The sequence below is a fragment of the Giraffa tippelskirchi genome, chromosome 12 (genome assembly GCF_054371585.1).
Source record: "Giraffa tippelskirchi isolate mGirTip1 chromosome 12, T2T-mGirTip1v1.2.pri, whole genome shotgun sequence".
Lineage (NCBI taxonomy): Eukaryota > Metazoa > Chordata > Mammalia > Artiodactyla > Giraffidae > Giraffa > Giraffa tippelskirchi.
Genome location: NC_137286.1, coordinates 101,965,681 through 101,983,095, shown reverse-complemented (window position 1 = coordinate 101,983,095; position 17,415 = coordinate 101,965,681). Strand labels below are relative to the sequence as shown.

Sequence of the window (17,415 nt, the reverse complement as noted above, 5' to 3'; positions counted from 1 at the left end):
AAGGGTGTGCTTTTCAGGAAGGAACCATTAGGGAAATAGGGCAAGAAACTGGGGGAAGCATTTGAGCCTGGTGGGGCGGGGCCTCGGTGAGGTCCAGTCTTGCCTCATCACAAGGAGACTCTAGGACATCAACCACCCCCAGTATTGTCATGTCTGGAGGTAAAGAGCTTTAGGACAGCCACATCTGCCTTTTTCTAGAATGTTCTCTGCATTTCCTTGTCTTAAGTAACGCTCTTAACTATGCACATACCAACTCTGTCGTGTTTTCACCCAGATCTCAAATTTCATCCTAGTTTGAGGCTGGGTCTGCCTTCCACCCCACCTTGCCAGTCTCAGCCACCAACCGCTGAAATGCTCTCATGACCACCACACCCAGCCCCGATCATCAAAGACCTGCAGTCAGGTGCCTGTCTTTGCTACCCCAACTCCTCCCATAATTACTGTAGGTTTCACCCACAACCGAGCTTCCCTGGTGGCTCAGATGGTAAAGAGTCTACCTGCAGTGCAGGAGACCCAGGTTTGATTCCTGGGTCGGGAACATCCCCTGGAGAAGGAAATGGCAACCCACTCCAGTATCCTTGCCTGGAAAATTCCATGGATGGAGGAGCCTGGCAGGCTACAGTCCATGGGGTCGCAGAGTCGAACATGACTAAGCGACTTCACTTTCACCCACAACTAACAGCTAAACCTACAATTCTCAGACCTTCTGAACTCCAGACACCTTTACTACTCCACTTCAGCTAGTACGCTCCGCAAATAGGCCCTGGGTCCATCCTCAGCGAGAACCACTTTACACCCCGAACACTAAAGTTGTCACATGTCATTCTGACCATGCTAGCTGTTGTCCTGCCAAACTCACCCAGCACAGCTCCGGTCACAGGAGGACACTGCAACTTGGACACTCCCAGTTAAGACCCATGGCCAATCTGTGCCTCCAGTCATGGTTGAGCTGTAGGGGCTGTTGCTTATCAACCCTTTTGTTTGTTTTTGTCATCTCTAGTTTCAGCAGCTTTTCCAAATGCTTACCATTTCCTTTGGCCCTGATTCAAACCCCTACTCCCGTTTATAAATTAGTTTTTGTTAATATGTATTAGAGTAGAATATTTGTTCATGTTTTCAATCTCTTTGAGTGTAATTGCTTTATTTTGTTAATACAGATCAGCACAATGTTTTTCCAAGAAAGAGAATTTTGAAACAGATATTAGAAAGAAAAACAAAAAAGAGTAAAGAGAACAAAAACTACCTGTTCGATTGTGGTAATACATATATATATATATATGTCCTATTACTGTACTTCTCTGTGAGTTTGGTTTGTTTTATAATTTTCAAGTGAAATTTAAAGATTGTGCTGGTGCAAAGAAAAATTTAAAAGTTTCCCCTGATAATTTGTACACTGGCTAGCCCACGTGTCTCTCATTATAGCACTTGCCTAATCTGAAAAACTGGAAGCCAAGAATTTAAATTTGAAATGACCTTGGGTCCAAATAAAAGAAAAATGTCCCAAAAGGAATGCATTCTCAAACCAGGCCTCAAAGAATTCTTGCAGATGGAGTTCCAAAAAGAGGAGCATGCAGTTTTTTTAAAAAAATCACAAAACATGCACACAGGAAGTCCCATGTTAGAGTCAGCAGAAACAACAAACATCAGAACCACACAAGGACTTTCAACGTTAAAATGATCATAAACAAAAAAGATATGCATGACGTGGTTTAGAAGAGAGTTAGTCCAAAATATGATTCAAAGACTATTAAAAATTACCAAAGAATCAGAAAGAAATTCTCAAACTTGAACATACCATCATTGAAATTTATAATAAAGAGGTCAACTACAGAAGAGATAATTCATGAAACTGAAGATTTGAAGAAATTGTACAGAATGTAGCCCAGGAAGACAAAGAAATGGAAAATATCAAAGAGGCTAAGAGACATGGTGGGTAGAATGAAATAGTCTGACATATGTAAGGAGACTTCCAGAAAGAAAGGAGAAGATTAAGGGACAGTGAAAGTGAAAGTCTCTCAGTCGTGTCTGACTCTTTGCAACCCCATGGACTGTAGTCCATGGAATTCTCCAGGCCAGAATATTGGAGTGGGTAGCCTTTCCCTTCTCCAGGGGATCTTCCCAACCCAGGTTCCCCACATTGCAGGTGAATTCTTTACCAGCTGAGCCACAAGGGAAGTCCAAGAATACTGGAGTGGGTAGCCTACTCCTTCTCCAGGGGATCTTCCCGACCCAGGAATCAAACTGGGGTCTCCTGCATTGCAGGCAGATACCATTCAAAATGATAATGACCATAAGGGTCAATGGAATAGAACAGACATCCCAGGGAAGTACACCCACACACCTGCGGTCAACTAATCTTAGACAAAGGAGGAAAGACTATAGGGTGGAGAAAAGACAGTCTCTTAAGCATGTGGTGCTGGGAAAGCTGGACAGCCAAGTCAGTCAATGAAGTCAGAACACACCCTCACACCACGCACAAAAATAGACTCAGAATGGCTTAAAGACTGAAATATCAGACATGACACAATGAGACTTCTGGAGGAAAACATAAGCAGAACATTCTGACGAACAATAATGACTAAGAATTTTCTCAGAATTAATAAATGACGTGAACCCTCAGACTTAAAAAGAATAATGAATCAGGATGAATACAAAGCAGCTCACACCCACATACTGTGTGGCATAATTCCAGAACACACACAGAAAAAAAACCAGCAGATTTTTTATAGCAATCATAGAGATTAAAAAAAAAAAAGAATATCTAAAAAGGAGCAACACAGACTGGGAAGTAACTCTGTAGCAACAAAGATGGAGAGAACACAGTAGCATAAAGTTCTGGGGAGAAATAACTGTCGGTTTCTGATAGTGAATCTGTCTTCTAAAATGTGGGGGAAATAAGGACATTTTTAAACAAACAAGGTTTACAAACTCGCATTAAAGAAACTTCCACATGACAAAAATGAGAAAAAAAAAATCTCAGAAAAGGTCTGATGTGAAAGAGGGAATGTTATGTCTGAAAATGGATGTGATATAAGTGGTGATTTATTAAGTGATTTATTAAGAAGGAAGGAAGAACCCCGGTAAAACAGTGGGGGAGGAGCAGCGAAGAAGAAATAAGGACATGGTCCTTGCCTTTGAAGAGCTTATGGGTTAGTTGAGACCTTAAGAACATCTCTAAGAAGCACTGAAATGATGAAGACCCTTTTTTTGGAAAAAAAGGAGATCCTGTGATATTATTATTAATACTGGGACATCTATTCAGTAAACTGAATCGTCCTAATATCTAATCAGAGCAGATAACCATCTCTCCTGGAATCTCTGAAATCTGGCATTTTTCTCTTCCATGGACTGAATGGAAGGTCATAGGATGACCTTTTGTCAACAATAGCCCTGTTTAAGGCTAAAACATCATCATCAGTTAGTTATACATTCCTAGGAGTTAAGCACACTCTCTACTCCAGGAAATAGTATGCTTAGCAGTTCAGAGGTGCACCTGATGTTTGGCAGAGTGGGCACAAGTATCATTTTTAAAATCCCAAATCTTACGCTATTTGCTGTTGCTCAAAAGATTTGGGACGTGCCAACTGTCCACAGCTGCTGCTTATCTTTTTTCCCTTCTATTGTTTGTCTTCTATATATTTGATTTATGAAAAATTATATATTAGAGATGTAAGCATTTTATCTATCTTAAGTGTTGCAAATATTTTCTTCGAGCTGTAGATTTCTTTGTACTTGTTTATGCTGTCTTTTAACACATAGAAGATTTTTACTTTGCTGTATAGTCAAATCTGTGACTATTCCCTTTGTCTTATGGGTTTGACTTCATACTTAGGAAGACCTTCCATCCTCAAGATGATAATGATAATATTATGTATTTACCTCTGATGCTTCGACAGTTTTAATTTTAGTGTTTAGATCTTAAATCCATATGAAATTTGCTTTAATATGTGATTTGAGGTAGAGGGGTCACCTTTTTTGCTTTTCCACATAAGTTGCCTGTTGTCTCAGCACCACTGATGGATACTCCATAATTTCCCATGGATTTGAAATGCCACCTCCCTTATATCATTGAGTTTCCAAAATGTACAGGATTCTGTGTCTGACTCCCTTTGTTCCATTGATCAACTTACCTGGGCCAGACCAAACTGTTTTATTTGCTGTAGTTATATAATAAAGTTGATAGAATTAGAAATATCAAGCATTTCCTCCTCATTATTATTTTAAAAATTTTTTTCGTGGATATTCTAAGGCATTTTCTCCTTCTGTTTAATTATTACAACAACTTGTCAAATTTGAGGGGGAAAAAAGCTCATTGGGATTTAAATTTTAATTGCCCCAGATTTAGAGATTAATTTGAAAAGAATTGACATTCTTACAATACGTGCTATGCTAAGTTGCTTCAGTCATGTCCAATTCTTTGTGACCCTGTGGACTGTAGCCTGCCAGGATTTTCTGTCCATGGGATTCTCCAGGCAAGAATACTAGAGTGGGTTTCCATTTCCTTCTCCAGGAGATCTTCCCCATCTAGGAATCAAACTGGTATCTTCTTAAGTCTCCTGCGTTGGCAGACAGGTTCTTTTACCACTAGCACCAACTGGAAAGCCCCTTACAATATAGGATCATTTAATCAAGAACAAAAAATGATATTGCCTCATTTATTCAGGAATTGAGTTTCTGTGTGTGTGTATGTGTGTGCACATGCATGTGTTTCTGTGTAAATCCCCATGTGTGTGCTTAATCACTGAGTCATGTCTGACTCTTTGCGACCCCATGGACTGTAGCCTGCCAGGCTCCTCTGTCCATGGAATTCTCCAGGCAAGAATACTGGAGTGGGTTGCCATCCCCTCCTCCAGGGGGTCTTCCCAACCCAGGGATGGAACCAAGGTCTCTCTCATTGCAGGCAGATTCTTTACCCTCTGAGCCACCAGGCAAGCCCAAGGATTCTAGAGTGGATAGTCTATCCCTTCTCCAAGGGAACTTCCCAACCCAGGAATCAAACTGGGGTGTCCTTTATTACAGGCAGATTCTTTACCAGCTGAGCTATCAGGGAAGCCCACCAGGCTCCTCTGTGCATGACCATAGCCGTTTTTTGTATTGGTTCTGCACAATTCTGAATATTAACTTTGTGCATGGGTTTGTTCTTCTTTCAGCTTCCTGCCAGCAACTACCCGTATAAGAATCACCTATGATATTTGACTGCCTTTTGATTATCTCACTATGCTTGGTACCCAAACTCCATCATCTTGGCCCCAACACATTTGACCATCAACTGAGACAAGAACTCTGTCTTGTAGAGTGTCTGCTTCAACCAGCCAGAGCCTCTCTCTTAGGGGTGTTGTTTTTGAGATACAGTAATAGGATCATCATGAGGCTTCCCTGGTGGCTCAGATGGTAAAAGAATCTGCCTGCGATGCAGAAGACCCAGGTTCGATCCTTGGGTCGGGGAGATCCCCTAGAGGAGGACATGGCAACCCACTCCAGTATTCTTGCCGGGGAATCCCATGGACAGAGGAGCCTGGCAGGTTACAGTCCATGGGGTCACAAAGAGTGGGACGCAACTGAGCGACTACCACAACACACAGCAATAGAATCAGCAGAGGCAGTGGAGTCAAGAAGCTGAAAAAGAGAACGTAGTGAGTAAAGCCAAGAGGCAGGTGATTTTACTTCATCCATCCGCAGTCCTGATTGCTTCACAGAGGGAGCTACCTGAAACACCAATGACCATGTTCTTTCCCTCTTAAAAACCTTCCAGCAGCCCTGCAGGGTCATGGGGTCAACTAAATAAAGAACAGCCTCCTCGATTTGAAAGTCTAGGCCATGATTTGGCCCCCGCCTGCATCTCTGGCTTCATTTCTCTCCACAGAGGTCCCATTTTAATATTGTCCTTAGAGCCACAGGAGGCTTCCACGGTGGGTGGGCCACATCCTGTCAGTTGATCCAAAATGGCCTTTTACTCCAAAAGGCCGAGTACCAGAGAATTCCTTCTGCCTGGCTGCCTTCAAGATGGCACTTCGGCTTTTTCCTGCCTTCACACTCTATATTGATTGTGGAACTAAGTGTGTTTTGATCTTTCTTTAAATCCTGACCAAGAAATCTTCAATTGCGTTCATATTTACAGGAATTGTTCGTATTTCCAACAACCCAGAGTATATTTCAATGAAAGAGTAAAATCGCCGGTTTTTCTGCCACTGAGGAATAGCTTAATGTTCTTGGGGAATTTGTGACTAATTAATTTCATTTGAATAATCAGCACTTATAATCATGTGAAACAGCTACAGCTTAAGCATTTTGATTTGCTTCTTAAGTAATCTTACCAGAACCTGTACAAAAATTTTCAGCTTTAATATTGACAACCTGTTCTTTTTTTAAAATATATATATATTTGTTTATTTATATTTGCATTGGGTCCTTTGCGCTGGGGCTTTCTCTAGTTTCAACAAGTGGTCTCATTAGTAAGCTCATAGCTTAGTTGCTCAGTGACATGTGGAATCTTCCTGGACCAGGGATAAAACCCGTGTCTCCTGCATTGGCAGGCAGATTCTTATCCACTGTACCACCAAGGAAGTCCCTTAACAACCTGTTACTTTCTAATTCAAATATGAGGGTTAGGACTTCTAGAAATTTTATAAACATGAAAAATGTTTAAATGAAAGTGTCCTGTTCAGTATGTTTCATTTGGATCATATATGGATATGGTGTGAGGTGTAGACCTAATGTTATTTTTATCTAAATGGCTACATGGCACCATTTATTAAAAGTTTATATGTGCCTCAAAGATTTGAGATATCAGTTTTATCATATACTAAAGTTCCATATGTCTTTAGGTCTAGTTCTGGACTTTCTATTCTATTCCCCTGGTCATTGGTCAATTTATATGCCTGTGCCACACTGTTTTAATTATGGAGGCTTTGTAGTGTGTCTTAATGCCTGATGGATCTAGTCCACCTGCGTAGGTTTTCTTTTTTAGTATCTTCCTGAATATTCTTGCATGTTTGTTTAGCCAAATAAACTTTAGTATCAATGTTTCCAACTCAATAAAATAAAGACTTTTTTGTATTTTAATGGTACTACATTAAATTTATCAGTGAGAGCTGACATCTTTATGATGCTGAGTCATCATTTTAAGAATATGAAATGTTTTCCATTTGTTTAAGTCTACTTTTGTGTCTTTCCAGAATAATTTTTTTTCATGTAAGTTTTGCATATTTTTGGTAGGCTTATGCCTACATATTTAATCTTAGTTGCTATTGTAAGTTGGGGTTTCACTTCAATTATTTCTCTAGTTATTGTTTATGTGTATGAAGGATATTGACATCAGTCAGTTAATTCTATATGTGACTGCTTTGCTGAATTTTTGAGTCAGTTTTATCATTGACCATTTATTTTCTAGAACTTTCCAGTTACACTATTATATCAAGTAAAGATATAGCTTTACTTTTTTACCAAATCTTTTGTCTCTAGTTAATTTATCTTTTCAAATTGTGTCAACTAATATTGCTAACATACTATCAAATAGAAGTAGAGGTAATAGATACTCTTGCCTTGCTCCTGGTTTGACTGGAAATTCAAACCAGGAAATGTAGTATTTCCACATTAAGTAAAACAATAGCCTTAGAAAAAAATTTTTTATCGTGTTTACCAGATCAAATTTACCTTGTCAATTCCTACTTTCTTGAGTGCTGTTAATAATAATTGGTATTAAATGTTTGTCGAAGACTTTGTTCAGCATCAATGGAGATAATTATATTTTTCCTTTGTATCTATCAATATTGATTTCCTAATATTTAAATGACCTTAAATTATTAGAATAAATCTCAACTGCTCATGGTGTATTATTTTCTTAATGTGGTATTGGATTGCATTTAACGATATTTTTTTCAGTCCTTTTGTATCCATATTCTTGAGTGATGCTTGATGGTCAGCAAGTTTTTTTTTTCCTACTTTCTTTGGAGTCTTCGTCAGATTTAGATATCAAAATATTCAGTTTGTTAAAGGAATTAGGAGATTTTCCTTTATTTTTGTATCAGTATTTTTAACTAGTTTTCTATTTACTGCTATAACAAATCGCCACAAATTTAGTGCTTTAAAACAACAAAAATTTGTTACCTATTTGTTGTAGAAGTCAGAAGTACAGGGTGGACCCCACTAAATTAAGATTGAGATATCAGCAGGCTGCATTCATTTCTGGGGATTCTAAAGGAAGCTCCTCTTCCTTCCTGTACCAGCTTCTAGAGGCCACCTGTAATACTCGCTTTATGGTCTCCTTCCATCTTCAAAGCCAGCAGTGGTGTTTCTCTTACCACCTTTCTCTGAAATTGCCTCTCCTGCTCCCTCCCCCACATTTTGAGATGGCCTGTGATAACTTTGGGCCCCCTGGATAATCCAGGATAATCTCCCTATTTTAAGGTCAGCTCATTAGCAACCTTAATTCCTTCTTACTGTGCAGCATAACATAGTCAAAAGTTCTAGGGACTCTGATGTAGACATCTTTCTGGGTAAGGAAGGCATTATTCTGCCTGCCACAATCTTCCGTGCTCTAGAACAATTTGTAGAACACTGCAGCTGTCAGATCTTTGAAGGTTTGATAGAAGACGATGGTGAAAATATCTGGGCCTGATGTTTTTGTGGGTGTGGCAGTTCTTTAATAATTGTTGCCGTATCCTCTGTGGAAATTTGGTCTGTTTAAACTTTCTCTAATGGGCTCAATTTTGGTAATCTATATCTCTTTAGAATATTATCCATATAATAAAGGATTTCAAATTTATTTGTATAGAGGCCTGTTAACAATTTTAAATTCTTTTTTCTGTTTTCTTCTTGTCATTTCTTCTTTTATTTGTATGTTCTCTCTTTTTCCTTGCTCAGGTTAGCTAGTGGTTTGCTATTTTGTTAACTTCTTGCAGCTAAATCTACTGGTTTCATGTTCTCTACTTCATTAATTTCTGCTTTTGTCTCTTCTTTTTCATTCCTAGTGCCTTTTCTTGGTTTGCTTTGTTCCCGTTTTCCAGTTTTTTTCAGCTAGGTATAGAAGCCATTGATTTGCATGCTTTCATTTTTCACTTATGAAAGCATTCCCTGCTCTCATAACTGCTTTAAATATATCCCATATTTTAGGGATTTTGCAGTTTGTAGTGGTTTTTAAAACTTTTTAAAATTTCAGTTTGTGGTTTCTCTTTCATCTAAGAGGTGTTTAATAGGAGGCTTTCAAAAATTTTCAATAGATGACCTTTTTGTTTTTAGTGTTGCTTAATGATTTCTATTTTCATTTTATTGATTAATAATCTCTACTTTCATTGCGTTGTGATCAGAATGTTGTTTGTCTTATTTCTAATTCTTGGAACTTACTGATGTTTCTTTATGATGAGTTTTTATGAACAGTTTAAAGGCTCTTGATAAAAAGATATATTGGCTTACATTATCAAAATACCAAGTTCAGTATATATCCCTAAGACCTACCTAACTGATTCTGCTCTGCTTGTTTGTCCACTTGACCTGTCTTGAACTAAGAGTGAGAAATCTGCTTCGTAAAGTTGGTTACTATGTTATTCTAAGTGTAGGTATTGATAAGTGTTTTATCTTCATTATAAATTTGGCTTTGGGCGTTAAAAAGTACCATTCTTTGTTAATTTTAGGCTTGAATTCTTATTTGTTGACTATCAAGATTGCTACTCCTGCTTTCGTACCGTTTTCATTTTCCTGAAATACCTTCATCCGTCCGTTTTATATTTTATCTTGCTGAATCATTTTGTTTTATAGATCTCATGGATATAGCATATAATTGGGTCTTACTTTGTGAGCTGAATTGAGGATCTTTTTCTTATCATTGGTGACATTAGCCCACCATCCTCATTGAGACAGCTGATATGCTTGGTCTCAATTCAATCATAATGTTTTACAGTTATATCTGTTATGTTCTATTTGCTGTGATTATTTTCCCAAAGCTGTTCAATCCTTGTTCAATCATTTTAAAGAATAGAATTAAGGAACATTTCATTTTTATTTTAGTGGTTGCCTTTGTGCTTTCATCAGGGTCTTATCATCTGTGGAGAAAGAGAGAGAGGAAAGTGGTTAAGGTGGCTGTGAGAGTCCGCTTTCTCGCATGCTTGTGTAGTAAAGATAACAATGGACAGTAGCCCCTTTAACATCTTGTACTTCTTCAGAGCTCCAAATCAAAAGAACAGTCCAGGTGGATGTCAGAGTGGTTTCTCTGTCTTTGCTTGACATTATCTGTGCAGATGGACCTGAGTATTAGTGTTTTGCAGGGGTCTTAAGCCCCCGACCCCACAAATGTTAGAGCAACAGCTGTGTTGTTGCATATTAGCAGGTCTCTGTGCCCTGAAGTTCTTCAACTTGAACTGGGGTGAGTCCGCTCAATCTTTTTTTTAATATTTATTTTTATATATTTTATTTGGCTACACCGGCTCTTAGTTGTTGCATGATGGATCTTCAGTTACAGTATATGGGATTTAGTTCCCTGACCAGGGATTGAACCTGGGTCCTCTGCATTGGGAGTATGGCGTGTTAGCCCCTGGACCACCAGGGAAGTCCCTGAGTCTGCTCAGTCTTTCATGTATTTCTTCAACATGTCCTGGTACTTACTGTGTGTCTGGTGCTGTGCTAAGTGATAAGGCTCTCTTGGAGCTGGTAACCTTGTTTGGGAAGATAAGTCAGAGAATTGTTTCATTGCCAGGGTGAGAAGGGCTACAAGGGAGGAGTAGAGGTTTCTGGGAGAACCTTAACCTGGTTGAGTTGCTGGGGGCTTGTCTTAGCAAAATAAGAAGCCATATGCTGAGATCAGTAACACATCCCTCCCATTCCTGCAGTGATCCTGGTCTGCTCTTGATGAGGCTGCTGCTTTACTACAGCATAGTAAGAAGGATTAGGGCATTGCAGCAGACACCTAGATTGGTCCAAATCCTTTCATCCTTTCTCTGTAATGGCCAGTCAGTCACAGCACTGATTAATATTCTGCTTGTGGTCCACGGTGACCACCTCTCTTACCTAACGTTTGTCAGATAGACAGATACACTTGGCAGTTTTGCCAACTGCATCCCATCTCGGTATCTGATTCTATCAGTTATCCAATCTTGTCTAGCTTGTTTATCCAGCTAGTGAAGATCATGTTGAATTTCACTCCTTACAGGAATAGTCAGCTCTTCTGAATATAATGCAGAAACCTAATGAGGACCTCTCTTCTGCAGTCATCCTAGTCACTGACTTAAAAAGAAAAAAAATAAAGGTACTGTCAAAGACTAACAAATGAAAAACAAAAAAGATTGTCATGCCTAAGTAGCTGCCTTCCTACTCGGCTATTACAGAAAGGTGACATTTTTATAGTTCCCTTTTGACAAGCATCTAAAAACAGAATAGTATTATGTCATTTGTTTCTTTTTTTTATACCCTTAATATTCTAGATCCTGGTTATTACATCAGAGGTGTTTCAGAGCATCTATTGTCTGTATGCAAATGATCCTAACTATCAACTATTTCCAGTTTAAAGAATTCTGGTTTGTATTTTCCCTTTCCAGCCCGTTCTCACCGCACTGAGATCTCTAGATGGATTGTGTTTGGTAAAAACTACGCATATTTTCCTGGCAGCTCCGTTTATAAAATCCAGCTCAGGAGCTCACAGTTTTGATGCATGGAAAAAGGAGGAGCAGGGACAGTGGAACCAAAATAAACAGATGGTTGCCTTGACGATCTGTAAGAGGCTCTTTCATGATCGTATTTCATGGTTTTCTTTTGAAATACATAGTGAGACAGACATACAGTTTTTATCTTGTTGACTTCCTGCCGGTAGCCCCATGGCTGAGAAAACACCTCTGCCGAGAAGCCACCACCACTGAGTCCACTCTGGCGAGGTCCTTCCCACATCACTTGAGATGGTCACGGGGACCTCGTCCCAAGGCTGGTGGCTGGTGCTGTGGGTGTGGACGAGAGTGAGGCTCAGCAAGGAGGCATGGTATTTGGGGGAAGACAAATGTAAACAGTGATGATTACCTGGAACAGAATGTCATGAAGTCACAGAGGAGAAAATTCACTCCAGCGGGAGGGTCAGGCAGAGGAGGTGAAGTGGTGGGACTGGGCAGGTGGGTTTGAGCACAGGGAGCCTTGGGTCCGACAGGTGATTGGGAACGAGGGGTAGGTTGCTGCTGCTGCTGCTGCTAAGTCGCTTCAGTCGTGTCCGATTCTGTGCGACCCCACAGATGGCAGCCCACCAGGCTTCACTGTCCCTGGGGTTCTCCAGGCAAGAATACTGGAGTGGGTTGCCATTTCCTTCTCCAGTGCATGAAAGGGAAAAGTGAAAGTGAAGTCGTTCAGTCGAATCCGACTCATAGCGACCCCATGGACTGTAGCCTACCAGGCTCCTCCGTCCATGGGATTTTCCAGGCAAGAGTACTGGAGTGGGATGCCATTGCCTTCTCCGGAGGGGTAGGTAAGGAGTTCCAAGTTCAAGGAAGACAGAGAAACAGGAATAATAAAGTTGAATATTTTAACAGTTACTTAGCCCTTGGTTTCTACCATGTCAATTTAAAGTTATTTGTACATAGGTTTGTGAATGTTCCTTGAAGAAAAAAAAAAAGAAACAGTACAGTAGAGGCTCTTGATTCAAGTTCTGAAAATGTGGGGCAACTTCGTAAATGTGTTTGAATTTCCTTTTATATTTTTATATACCCACATGCCTTATCTAGATTATAACACAAATGAAATCTTGGGCTTCCCTGATGCCTCAGTGGGTAAAGAATCCGCCTGCAGTGCAGAAGACATAGGAGACATGGGTTCGATCCCTGCGTTGGGAAGATCACCTGGAGAAGGGCATGCCAACCCACTCCATATTCTTGCCTGCGAAAATGCCGTGAACAGAGGAGCTTGACAAGCTACAGTGCATGGGGTCGCAAAGAGTCAGACACGACTGAGCACACACATACCCACATCCCTTATCCACATTATAACACAAACTTATAATTGTGTAAGCCTTACAGATAAAAGCCTAGTGGTAAAGACATGGCTTTGGAGTCAGATCTAAGTTTGAGACCCTGCTTCGTCATTTCACAGCCTTAGGTACACTTGACCGGATGTACAGTCTCTGAGTGTCATTTTCTCATCTGCAAAATGAAGACAGTAGCAGGGCTTATTTCACATTGCCTTCACATTGCCTTGTTACTTGAGCTCTTTGCGTGCAAGCACAGTGCCTGGCATCTGCTAATGATCAGTTAATGTTCGTCGTTAGTTATTGCTGTAAAACATCGAGTGTTTGTGAGGTTTTCTCTGAAGAGGTATCCCAGTAGACCTTTCTGTAACCTTTCTAAATGTTTGTTCCTTACTCCCGTGCAAGAAATATACCAGGGATAAAAACCATCTCAAGCTTTTTTATTTTTTAAAAAAATGATAGGATCTATAATTTTATTTTTATTTTATTTATTTATTTTTGGCTGTGCTGGGTCTTCACTGCTGTGTGGGCTTTTTCTCTAGTTGCGGTGAGCGGGGGCCACTCTCTAGTTGTGGTCCTCAGGCTTCTTATTGGGGTGGCTTCTCTTGTTGTGGAGCACGGGCTCTAGGGTGTCTGAGCTTCGGTAGTTGTGGCACGTGGGCTCAGTAGCTGCGGCTCCCGGGCTCTAGAACACAGGTTCAGTAGTTGTGAGTGGGCTTAGTTGCTCTGAGGCATGTGGGATCTTCCCAGATCAGGGATCGAACCCATGTCTCCAGCATTGGCAGATGGATTCTTTACCACTGGGCCACCAGGAAAGTCCTCAAACTTTTTAAATATTAGCAATCAAAATGTCCCAGATTTCTTTAGCCTGCGAGGTCACAGCTTCCTGTTGTGCCACATTACAGTAGTCTAACCCCTCATTCTCTATGCCTTCAAGAAGTTCACCCTTTTTTTCAGATATCCATGCACTAGGGGAACTCTAGAAGATTCGTATGTCAGCCTTTGGCGAGTTGTGTCCAAAGGACACAGGAGCCAATCTTCCATTGGTCAGAGATGAGCATCAACTGAGCATCTAAAAAAGGTAATGAGTTCAATGGATTAAAACACATCGTGTATATTAACATAAAAATAGAAGTTTATCATGATGCTTTGAAAAAGCGAGAGAAAGCAAATAACCTCATTGGGTGCCATTAGGACCCCAAGTCTTCATTCAGAAAACTGGCACTTGAAAGTAGTAGGCATTTATCTGTTCTTTCCTGGACAACCTGTATTGCTGGGAATTGAAACTGCCCTGGTTGATGAAAAAAATTCTTCTCATAGAAAAATTCTAGCTAATAAATGTAAAAGGGTGGTAGAATCACAACATCATGTTGTAACGCCCAGTGAAATCACTGATTCCAGTAATAATCAGCAACAAATGGGACTATCAGATGAGCCAGTGATGGGACCGTTTGTGACGGAGGAGATGAAGCCATCACATCCATACTGTAGCATCACCGAAGGTGGAACTCCCAGTCGTTGTGTGCTTCCCGACTGGATACAGGATGATGCCCATGAGGTCACATCTGAGGTATTGTTGCCCGGAATCTCACTCAGTCTCATGAACTAAATTTTATTGACAGGGTTGTAGGAACAAAGAAAATGACATTGCAAGGAAGCACACTGGCAAGTCCGGAATGTGGGACAGTCTATGAGCCAAGCAACCCAGTTTCTGAACAAATCAATGGCGGGGTCGGGTGGGGGAGAAAGGAAGGGGAGGGGACGGCACTGCTGTCAGTCCCAGAGGCAAAGAGATGTAACACCTAATACAGCCTGCAGACCTAGTGTGAGCCTGATTCAAGAAAGCCGACTAAAAGAATTTTCCTTCAGAAATCAGGAAAATGTTGTTAGAGACTCGGTATTGGATGACAAAGAAATATTGTCCGTTTTGTTCGGGATTTTAACGGCGTTGTGGTTTGTAAAAATGCTCAGAATTTTCAGCGATGCATACTAAAGTATGCAAGCCCTACATAGGGCTTGGCTTTAAAATTCCTTAACCAAAAAGAAAGAAAGGAAAGGGACAAGTGAAAATAAAGTTTTAAATTATGATAAATTTTGACTGAATCTGGGTGACGGATGTATGAAAAAATTTTAAAAAGGGATCGATAAACTAATGTGCCAAAATCTTGGTAACTGTTGAACCTGGAAATGGATATAGGAAGGTTCTTTGTATTTATCCCTCTGTTTTTGAGTATGTTTAAAAATTTTTTTAACTTCTGAAAAAATAAACATGGTGTAACTCTAGGACACTGGTACATTTCTCAAAAGCTGGGTTATTTGCTCTGAGACCTCATCACGTGTGCCATTTGAGCAAAGCCAGTCCCCGGCCCCTTGGCACCTTCTGTGTGCAAGAAGAGAAGCTAAGTCCATCTTTCTTTCGGGCAGCCTCCCCTCTCTTCCTTATCTCCTATGGGCACTGCTGGAGTAAGCACACTCAGACCTCACACAGGAATAAGCTGTCATTTTCTAGGACAGTGCAATCTAAATCCTAATTTAGATGGAAACCGTTTCCTCAGGTGCAGAAAGACAATTCTGCCCGAAGAAAGCCTTCTGTATGTGGCTGTGGGGAGACAGTCAGCTTCTCGGAACCTCCCTGTCCTGCTGCTCTGCGCACAATAGAGGCTTTGCTCTGTCTTCACTTGATCAGATACCGATTGTGCAAGGACTGGCTACACCCGGGGGAATGCAGGCCACCACTCTTCTTATTTTCAATTGTGGTAAGCACATGACATAACAGTTACCATTTTAATCATTTAAGTGGACAATTTAGTGGCATTTGGTACCGTCACATTATGGTATAACCAATCTCGAGAACTCTGTCCATCTTGGAAAACTGATACTCTGTACCCATTAAAGATCTCCCTATTCCCCGCTCCCCTAGCCCCTGGCAACCACCATTCTACTTTTTGTCTCTATGAATTTTACAACTCTGGCTACCTCATATTAGTGGGATCATACAGCATCTCGCTGTTTTTGACTGACTTCTTTCATATAGTATAAGTGGGCTTCCCGGGTGGCTCAGATGGTAAAGAATTCGCCTGCAATGCAGAATTCAGTTCAGTTCAGTTCAGTCGCTCAGTCATGTCCGACTCTTTGCGACCCCGTGAATCGCAGCACGCCAGGCCTCCCTGTCCATCACCAACTCCCGGAGTCTACTCAAACCCATGTCCATCAAGTTGGTGATGCCATCCAGCCATCTCATCCTCTGTCGTCCCCTTCTCCTCCTGCCCCCAATCCTTCCCAGCAAATGCAGAATACCCAGGTTCAATCCCTGAGCTGGGAAGATCCCCTGGAGGAGGGCATGGCAACCCACTCCAGTATTCTTGCCTGGAGAATCCCATGGACAGAGGAGCCTGGAGGGCTACACCTCATGGGGTTGCAAGGAGTTGGACATGACTGAGTGACTAACACTTTCACTTTTCACTTCCAGTGTCCTTAGGGTTCATCCACTATAGCATGTGACAGAATTTTCTTCCTTTTTAAGGCAAAATAATACTGCACTGTATGGATGGACACATTCTGTTCATTCCTCTGTCGATGGACACTTGAGTTGCTTCCACATCTTGGCTATTATGATCAGTGCTGCTGTGAACATGGGGGTACCAAGCCATTGCTTTTGCAATATAAAGTTTTTCTCTCAAAGTGTTGAAAGTCCCAGCAACAGTTTTCAGCCCAGGTCCTGTCAACTCCTCTCTCTCTGAGAGGTCTGCCCAAGCTCCCTCCCAAGGAAGACAAGCCTGTATGCATGTGTGCGTGTGTGTGTGTGAATGTATACTCAGTCTCTTCAGTCATGTCTGACTCTGTGTGACCCCATGGACTGTAGCCCACCAGGCTCCTTCTGTCCATGGGATTCTTCAGGCAAGAATACTGGAGTGGGTTGCCATGCCCTCCTCCAGGGGATCTTCCCGACCCAGGGATTGAACATGTGTCTCTTATGTCTCCTGCATTGGCAGGCGGGTTCTTTACCACTAGTGCCACGTGGGAAGCCCAAGCCTGTGTGAGAGGGCAGCAGCTCTGTACCTCCTGACATCACAGAGCCAAGCAGTGGTCACTGCCTTCTCCTGATACACTTTGTCTGAAAACAGTCAAAGGAACAGGTGCTGGCAAGATGGTGAACAGTGGAAATTCCATCCCTCACCCCTATTCCATTCCCCAAGGACCAACTGCTGTTGGATGAATGGCATTTTTTCCAGTGGCTTTATTGTACTTCATTGTAGACATATATTGTACAAATACATATGTGTGTATAGTTTTGCTTTGTAATTGATAAAAGTATTATCTCATGCAACAGTGTATCACAATTCCATACGATGGACAGGTGCTGGATATCCTCTATATATACTCTTGTATATTTGTATATATCCTCTGCATATACTCTTGTATATTTGTTGTTCAGTCACTTAGTTGTGTCTGACTCTTTGCAACCCTATGAACTGCAGCATGCCAGG

At 41.1% G+C, this 17,415-nt stretch overlaps 1 protein-coding gene and 1 long non-coding RNA gene across 2 annotated transcripts in view; one reads left to right on the top strand and one right to left on the bottom strand.

Annotated features, from left to right (window-relative positions):
• MTUS2 (microtubule associated scaffold protein 2) overlaps nt 1-17,415 on the top strand; it is a 369,436-nt gene that overhangs the window by 288,228 nt on the left and 63,793 nt on the right. The gene's annotated exons all lie outside the window — the stretch shown is intronic.
• LOC145529282 (uncharacterized) lies at nt 7,450-11,988 on the bottom strand. The gene is made up of 2 exons (XR_014071086.1): nt 11,767-11,988; nt 7,450-10,037 (listed from the first exon to the last, which is right to left on the bottom strand). It is a non-coding gene; the product is annotated as an uncharacterized LOC145529282 (long non-coding RNA).